Source organism: Miscanthus floridulus, chromosome 2 (assembly GCF_019320115.1).
Source record: "Miscanthus floridulus cultivar M001 chromosome 2, ASM1932011v1, whole genome shotgun sequence".
Classification (NCBI taxonomy): Eukaryota; Viridiplantae; Streptophyta; class Magnoliopsida; order Poales; family Poaceae; genus Miscanthus; species Miscanthus floridulus.
Window position 1 is genome coordinate 43,062,315 of NC_089581.1, and position 7,027 is coordinate 43,069,341.

General features: G+C 41.3%; 1 long non-coding RNA gene across 2 annotated transcripts; it reads left to right on the forward strand.

Moving 5' to 3' along the window:
* The first annotated feature begins 1,759 nt into the window (after window positions 1-1,759).
* LOC136538619 (uncharacterized) lies at window positions 1,760-4,681 on the forward strand. 2 transcript variants are annotated; one of them, XR_010779405.1, is made up of 4 exons: window positions 1,760-2,022; window positions 2,109-2,695; window positions 3,787-3,936; window positions 4,093-4,681. It is a non-coding gene; the product is annotated as an uncharacterized lncRNA (long non-coding RNA). The 2 variants fall into 2 exon arrangements; XR_010779404.1 differs by having other exon boundaries at window positions 3,787-4,681.
* Window positions 4,682-7,027: the final 2,346 nt, after the last annotated feature.

Here is a 7,027-nt window from a genome sequence, read left to right on the forward strand (position 1 = left end):
CACAAGATGATGACAAAGATGGGAGAGTAGAAAATAAAGATAATCATGTCTCCCATAACCAAATGGTGGCACAAGCTCAAGATGTTGATGCTCCACAACCTCCTCCTTAAGTGGTTGATAGAAGAAATTCGCCTCTACTTTAAGCACATCCACAAGATATCATCATAGGGAGTCCTTCAAAGGGTGTAATGACTCGCTCTCAAAAATTTGCTTCATTTATTGAACATCACTCGTTTGTCTCTTGCATTGAGCCTAAAAATGTAGAAGAAGCTCTTCAAGATCTAGATTAGATAAATGCCATGCATGAAGAATTGAACAACTTCACTCGTAATGAAGTTTGGACACTTGAAGAGCGTCCACAAGATGTAAGAGTCATTGGAACAAAGTGGGTGTTCCACAATAAGCAAGATGATCAAGGCATCGTTGTGAGGAACAAGGCAAGGCTAGTTGCAAAGGGGTTCTCTCAAGTTGAAGGTTTGGATTTTGGAGAGACCTTTGCACCGGTTGCAAGACTTGAAGCCATTCGTATCCTCCTTGCATATGCATCTCATCATGAAATGAAATTATATCAAATGGATATTAAAAGTGCATTTTTAAATGGCTTCATAAATGAACTAGTCTATGTTGATCAACCTCCCGGGTTTGAAGACCCTAGACATCCTAATCATGTTTATATGTTGTCCAAGGCACTATATGGGCTAAAGCAAGCCCCAAGAGCTTGATATGAGCGCATTTAGGATTTTCTCATTGAGAAGGGCTTCACCATTGGAAAGGTAGACGCCACACTATTCACCAAGAAGCTTGATGGAGAGATCTTTATTTGTCAAGTATATGTTGATGATATCATATTTGGCTCATCAAATGAAGACTATTGCAAAGAGTTTGGTGAATTGATGTCGAAGGAGTTCGAGATGTCTATGATTGGAGAGCTTACATTCTTTCTTGGTTTTCAAGTCAAGCAAATGAGAGAAGGAATTTCTATCTCTCAAGAAAAGTATACCAAGGATCTTCTCAAGAGATTTAAAATGGATGAATGTAAGCCAATCAAAACACCATTGCCATCAAATGGACATTTCGACCTAGACAAGAGAGGTAAATCGGTTGATCAAACTCTCTACTGTTCTATGATTGATAGCTTGCTATATTGGACCGCATCTAGGCCTGACATCATGTTTAGTGTGTGTATGTGTGCAAGATTTTTTCAGGCTAATCCTAAGGAAGCTCACTTAGTTGCCGTTAAGAGAATCCTTAGGTACCTTATGCACACACCAAGCATTGGCCTTTGATATCCTAAAGGAGCTAGATTCTAACTAGTTGGCTATTACAATTCGGATTATGCCGGTTGCAAAATTGATAGAAAAAGCACATCAAGTAGATCACTAGTGTCTTGGACCTCTAAGAAGCAAAATAGTGTGGCCTTGTCCACCGCTAAAACGGAGTACATTGCTATGGGTGCTTGTTGTGCACAAATCTTCTTATATGAATCCTGGGTCCAAAAGCTAGCCGGGCAGCGTGCCACGTCGCCTGCTTTTCTCGGCCGTTCGATCGGGCGCGCAGACGGGCCAGATCGAGCGAGCCGTGGTCTTTTTGCAAAAAAAACCTCAAACTTTACTCGAATCAACCCATAGTCCAGGCATCCTCCTAGGGGTTTTTTTAAAAAAGCCCTCGAACTTTACCGAAATCAACCCTCAATCCATGCCTTTTAAATGCGCGGCCTCCTCGCCGTAAAAAAGAAAGGAAAAAAAACCGCGGCCTCCTCGCCACGCCGCCGCCTCCTCCGCACGCCCCGCCCTCTCACCAGCGCGCCACCACCTCCTCCACTGCCCCACCCTGTCCTCCTAGCTGCGGCGTCCTAGCACGTGACCCCCGCTCCACGCCAGCGCAGCCCAACCTCTACTCGTCTCCCTCCTCTGCCCTCTCGTCCAAAACCCTAGCCCTCGCGCCGTCGCCGCTGCCGCCACCACCCCCCAACGCCCGAGCTCCTCGCCTCCCGCGAGCTTGTGCCGCAACGCCACCATGAAGGTAAGCTACTCCTCCTCACGTTACCCGCGCTAGGTGGTGTTTGTGGGAATGTAGCGTCTGATCTGTGCGCTCTGTGTTGATTCTAGTTCAACATCGCGAACCCGACCACCGGGTGCCTGAAGAAGCTGGAAATCGATGACGACCAGAAGCTGTGAGTGTTTCACGTCCTCCCTTGGCTCTGTATTTTTTCGTTTCTCTTAGATCCGTGGGAGTATGTTTTGCACTCCCCTGCGACTCCGATGTGGCCAGCGGTGTGGGCGTGGCGGCTCTAGCCACCCCGCACACGGCTGCGGGCGCAGGCATGGTGGCGTCGCGGGCGCCGACCCCGAGCGCCGACTGCTCCGCTCATCTGGTCAATTGACCGTCCAAAGTGCCCCCAGGTCCGCTTCCTCTTCCCTGCATCTGCTCTCCAACACCCGCTCCCAACTTGTTTCTGGATTCCCTGCATCGGTTGATGCTATAGGTATAAGATTGGTTAGGATTGCAAGATACAATCACTGATTCAGAGTACGTTCTCAGATTTTGAACTTATTTGATTTCATTCTCCTATCACTGATTCAGAGTACGCTATAGGAGTTCTCAGGCTAACTGATGTTCACATGAAAGTTAATTAATGAGGCCATATGTGTTCTGGCACTTCTGTCAAATATGTCAATCTGGCACCTATTCTCCGGTACGAGTCATCCTCATGCAACAATACAGTTCGATTGTGCTATTGACCCTGCTGGCATGCCTCCCTCCTCTGAATTGTTTTGCCTTAATGTACTTCTGAGATCTTCAGTGATGTGTACAAATGCATCATTTGTGTTCTTACCCGTGCCTTGTACACAATCTTTCTTGGCTGTATCTAAGGGTTATTTGCTAGCAGTTCTATTCTACCCTATTTAATAAGAACTTAGATCTCTAAGGGTTATTTGCTGGCAGTCTTGTTCAACCCTAATTAATAAGAACTCTTATCTTAATCATAATGGACTCTTGGAATTAGAGAATGATTGAACCATTCAGGAAACCGGGCTCAACCTTCCAAGAAAATTTTCTATTTCAGATTCCTATATCCCTTTTGATTTACTAACTCTATGTAATCTTAAATTAACACTAATATCCCTTTTGATTTATGAACCCTATGTAATTTTAAATTAACACTATTATCAACTTTATATATAAATTCAGGTTCATTATCTATTAAATGGGCATAAGTACTAGACAACCCACTGTTGTTGTATCCATATGGATAACCAAAGTGAGGAACTTCCTCATTTAGTAACTTATAAAACAAGAGATAAATTTCAAGCATCCCTGTGAGACAACTTCCTTCATTCCAATTGAAAATTGCATAATTTTTGGTTTACAAAATCTAATGCCAAACTAACCCCCAAACATTCAACACATATCAGTGTACTTAGTGTGGGCTAGAATACCACCATCTTATGATCAAATATGCTCTTATAAAATTGAATAATTTCACTGGATTTCACTGTAAAAAACATACCAAAAGAGTATACTTCGAAGTATCTATTCTGAACTTGAACATTTCAATCTCTTCCAATTTGGATTTGTACTGCACATTGTACTGATCACGTATTATGCAAATCAGGCTGTATAGCTCTCCAAATAGTTCTTTATAATAGTATCCTAATTGTCATTTCCTCTGAGGATGAGTTATAGGTGCCAGGCAATTCTCACATTGCCATTTAACTTGCAAAGCTTGCTCTAATTCATTATGCTCACTTATCTACTCTGTTGATTCCTCAGTTTGCAAACTAGACTACTGCCTGCTTCCTGCTATCAATTACGTGCTGAATCAACATATGATGGGAGCTGCTGGAGTCAAACGCTCGGGCGGGATGGACTCCGACGCCAGTCGCGGGCTACAACGTCGAAGCCTGCAAAGGCACTGCTCACCTCCACTATCTGGTACGACTCCTGTTTCTTCTTTGTAGTTTGTATACGGCACTCTTGAGAACTGACGGGAGGCAAAGCTCAGGAGCCAAGAAGCTAGATAGTAATTGCCCAGTTTCCTTTTCTATGGAATTCGTGTCATAAAAGCAACCATGAATTGAATTTCCACAGTGACTTGGCTGAAGATGACACCTCATCTTGAGAAGAAGACTGCTGGCGCTTATTGAACTTGACAGTGAGAAGAAGACACATGGTTTTGGATTCTTATAACTATGTTTTATGTCACCAGAAATTGGAAGGTTAAATCAGTTGGAAACGAGATTATTTAAGTGTGCCTCTTGTTCTTCTGATGTGTGATGACATTATTATCATTTAAGTGGATACATCCTTTTAGAATTTGGCGATTTGGTAAGTTCAGACGGTTATTTCTAAATTTCATATAATTATTTATCAATTCTTATATCATTGTTGATTTTAACCCCACTCCCTATCAGATAGATCTGATTAGATATTGATCCCAAGGTACTCTAATTTATCTCTCCATTCTCTTCAAAGGGCTGCAACCAAGTTTTCAGTCTAGTTGGAGTACTTTCCAAAAAGAAATTCGTTTGCTCCTCTTCAGGGCAAAGCAAAGCTCTCTTCACTCTTTTGAAACATGGTGCCTGAGTGTATTGTAATTGCAGTTCTCTTCCTTATTTTTCTTTATTTCTTTCTTTGTTTCTTGAACCCCAGTTGTAACTTGCAGACTTGCATACCTGTCAACCTGTTCTTTCCACGTTCAGATCTCTTTCACTGACGATAAAACCATACTATCTCAGTTTGTTCAGCTGAGCAGTGAATGGGATGGCAAACTCTGTTTGTTGAGTGCTTTCACTTGGATCCCATTCAAAGCAAAGTTCACTCAGTTCAGAAAAAAAACATAAGAATCTCAGTGAAATCCATACTTCCAAAATACTCTTACTGATGAAACATATGTGAACTAATTCACTCCGATTAAAGGAAGAAGAAATATCCCTGTTAACAATCTCTACTCTTTACTATAATCTAATTGTATCAGCCGATGCAACAAATTGGTGCGTTTAAAGATAGCCAGAAAATTAGAGTACTCTTTACAAAAGTAAAACATCAACGACATATATAAAAAATTCCAATGGGCTGGGCAGCTGCCCTCCACCAAGCTGGGCGCGGCAATGCCACGCCGGTGTTTCTAGTCCTTTACATAAAGGAAACTCTTCTAGACTATGGTGTAGTTCTAGAAAAGGTACTTCTTTTGTGTGACAATGAGAGCGCGGTAAAACTTGCTAATAATCTGGTTCAACACTCTCGCATCAAGCATATAGATATCCATCATCACTTTCTTAGAGATCATGTTGCTAAAAATGATATATCACTAGAAGGTGTAAGGACCTAGGATCAATTAGCGGATATCTTCACAAAACCGTTGGATGAGGCTACCTTTTGTAGGTTGAGGAATAAGCTCAATGTGCTTGACCTAAGCAACTTTACTAAAAAAAATGAGCTTGTGTTATCCTTTGCATTGCATTGTAATATAAAACATATTTAAGTTTTAGTAATGCACTTATGGCTTGTCTAACATGGTTAAGATAACCGACGTAAAACGTGTGAAAAAGCTTAACTTTGAATCAAACTTAACAAGCAACTAGATTTAAATTCAAGTATTGCAAGTGTAGTTGGTTTGAGAGCTTTTAACAAAGTAGTGACCTAGCCATTGATTGATACATAGAGGTCACAGTATACTAGACTTGTGGTTAGGTGGCTTGCATCTCTTTAGTAGTGCTAGCGCAAAAATCGCATTACACCATTTAGTTGTCTAACCACTTGGCTTAAGTGTTGCTATACAAATTTTTATTAGGCTATTCACCCCCCCTCTAGCCATTTAGGATCTTTCAATGGAGAGAAACACCAGCTAACCCTACATCAGATATAATTACAATTAGTTTTTTGCCTTCTATAAACTGCTGCTTTCTATGCTGATAGTCTAATTATTTCAGTGACATTGTCTAAGTCCCCCTAGCTATAAGATAACAAATGCGAAAACTTTTTTCCATCCATAACCCTGCAATCTTAAAATTCCTGCAAGAAAGCAATGTTGAATATGCTGAATACACTACAAGAAAGCAAGGTTCTTTTTACCCATTACATTTACATGTAAACAGACAAAAGGAGAAAAGCAAGGATCTGCCTTGCACCTAACGGGATTAGTAAATGAGACAGTCAAAGTGCAGTGTTATCAGTGTCCTATTTGTTTACATCTAACAGAGCAACATGACTTTGCAAAATTCGAAGAAATTTGTCATGTCAAAGAACAACTTAATAAGAATAACTAACCTAGACTCCTAGATGTCCCTAGAATTCAGTTCAATTCAATTCAGTCGTACTGACAGGTAGGCAAGCAAGCAAGCAAGAAAAACAACACATACGTATTAATTTTAACAAGAATAAACATTGCAAAATAGGGTGATCGGTTTGGAGGGGGGCACCCATCTTATAAGTCAACTTTCCATATTTCTCATGAGCTACACTTGTTTTTCAACTAAGCAATAGATTCTCTTGAACTATCCACAAGAAGCAAAAGAAATAGGAAAAAAATAATCGTAAGCCACAGTAACTGAATGTGGAGTAACTGAAGATCAAACTAAACTACAGTCCACGCTGAAGATCAAACTAAGCCACAGTTCACACTGAGTAAATTTAAAGGCAACTGCTATACTTCCTACAATAAATCTGGATGATACATTAAAGCTCTGCATGAACTATGTATTCATTTTTGCCATATGCCAAAATGACTAAGAAACATCTGGGATGCAGAGAACACACTCGGTTTCTATGCCACGTGTACTTGTTGATTTGGCCCAGTTAAGCAGATAAGCAACTAACAAATCTGTCCACTAGGAATAAACAGAAGCCATAATTAGTAGCAAAAATTAGAAACTTCATGTAAGAGCCCTGTTGGAAGGGGGGCCTAGGGGCTGCAAGCGGGTAGGGTTAGGGGGCGGCGGCTATTGTGGAGGAGAGGTGGCGGCTAGGACTTGGGGAGAGAGGAGAAGGAGATGGTGCGGGGAGAGAGGAGAGGGAGACAGCTGGA